At 41.1% G+C, this 2,103-nt stretch overlaps 1 pseudogene; it reads right to left on the reverse strand.

Moving 5' to 3' along the window:
• Positions 1 to 1,072: 1,072 nt before the first annotated feature.
• On the reverse strand, positions 1,073 to 1,739 carry LOC114507232 (annotated as a pseudogene).
• Positions 1,740 to 2,103: the final 364 nt, after the last annotated feature.

A 2,103-nucleotide genomic window follows, 5' to 3' on the forward strand; every position in this document is an offset into this window, starting at 1 on the left:
TTGTGAGATTCATCTATAGTGTTATATGTATTTGTGGATGATTCATTCTTATAGCTGTATAGTATTCCTCTGTGTAGACATATCACAGTCTATTAATAGTTATCAGTTCTATTGTTGACAGGTCATTTGCTTCTTTGAATATTTTAGTATATTTCTTTGGTGAGAGCATGTATGTATTTCTGTTGCATATGCATGCAGCATTGAAGTGTTGGGTCACAGGGTGCACATGCAGACAGTGCCAGGTTTCCCAAGTGACCGTACCTACTTGTAATCCCCCACTGTGACATAACACTCCAGTTGCTCCCCACCCTCACTGTGATCTGTATTTTCCATCCCATCCTTGGGTTAGTATATCCTCCAAAAAGCATCTACCCCAGAGTCCCCATTCAACGCTATGCAAAGACCCAGATCTGTACATAAAGTACAGCAAGCCCCCTTCCCAACTCTTCTTGCCTCATGAGGTTTTTGTTTGTTTTTGTTTTATTCATGCTCTTTGAGAAATAAAATATTTTCCTAATTTTAAAAATTACGGGAGCATAGAGAACCTTCAGAGGTGCGAGATGTTCTATATGTTAATCAGTGTGACAGTTTATGTGGTGCATATACATGCATAAACTTAAAAACAATATTTCATAGTGTATGCAAATATCAAACATGTGGTACACCTAAAACTAATAAAACATTATACACCAATAAAAAATAACACACACACCCAGAATCAAGAGAGCACCAACATATTGGTATTCATGACTCTCTAGTCCTACCCCAGTAATCAATGTGAAAAAGAGGCTTATGGTAGAATCCCAGCAGTGGAATGGGTGGGGCAGGGGAATATGGTGGCAGGAAAATGGAGACAACTGTACTTGAGCAACAATAAAAAATAAGTAAAAAGAATATTTTATATGTGAAAAAAAAGACTTATGTGAATACATACTCAAACTAAATTCTTTTAATTTTCAAAACAACATCAAAAAGTGGGTGTATTTAAGCATACTCAGCTCATAACAGAGCAAATGGGTGGTTGGAGCAATAACTCATTCTGTAGCAGGTTTAATAATCTGACAACAGAGAAAGTTGGTTGAAGGAAAGCCAAGGACTTTGTCTTTTAAGTATTAGAACCGAGGGGCTCCATAATCACGTGGCATCCGCTCACTGTTGCGCCTATGGTTAGAAATGTACACGATGGGCACTTCAGGGATCTTCCTGATTCTTCGTTTAAGGTCTTGGTGAACTGCAGTCACGATGTAACACTTGTGCTGAGTTACTCTCTGTACTAAGCAGCCATCCCCATAGTTCCTTTGTGTGTGCCTGACAATCGTTCAAGTCCTGGCTCCTTGGCAATCTTGAAAGCCACTCAATTCTTCTGCCCCATTTTCTCAGTTTCAGCCATTACACAGTCAGTTATGCAGTGATGCACTTGGCATACAGACAGCCCATCACTAACTGCACTAAGTCCTGTTTAGCCTTAATGGGAAACTTGATTAAGCTGGTGTCAACCAGGATGTGGTAGCTGGGCCCTGCTGTGTGTGTTATGCTGGAAGAATAAGCAGGAAGAGTATTGAGGGACTTCTGTTTCCTTGAGTGCACTGGGACTGTTCTTTTCTTTCTTTTTAGGCTTTAATCCATCCTTTTCTTTATGCCTCTGATCTTTGAGACTAAGCATTTGGTTCATGGCTGCACACTTCCTTGTTCTCTTTTGCTTCCCCATGTTCATGCCACACTCTTGTTTCTTCTGGAATCACTACCAGTGCAACACTTTTCCAGGCTATATTCTTGCCATGCTGGGGAATGAAAAGGGTTTCAAGACTTAGTTCCAAACTAGAAGAGGGTATTTCCCCTACACCAATAAACAATTCTTGGACACCAGCAAGGTGTCTAAGAATTCAACTCAATTCTGACACTATCTACCAGAGATAGCGTCATATTCCACAGGTTAAGTGTTCAGTCCTACAAGACTGTCCCCTCTGCACCCCCACCTCACCCACCAAACTTCAGACTCTAGTAACCTGTGCCTCTGACCAACCAGCTATGGACTGGAGGTTCCAACAACCTCCTCCAACTCAGAATGCCAGCTGCAAGTTCAGGTTGTTATTCAGAGCTTCC

Source organism: Phyllostomus discolor, chromosome 10 (assembly GCF_004126475.2).
Source record: "Phyllostomus discolor isolate MPI-MPIP mPhyDis1 chromosome 10, mPhyDis1.pri.v3, whole genome shotgun sequence".
NCBI classification, from domain to species: Eukaryota; Metazoa; Chordata; class Mammalia; order Chiroptera; family Phyllostomidae; genus Phyllostomus; species Phyllostomus discolor.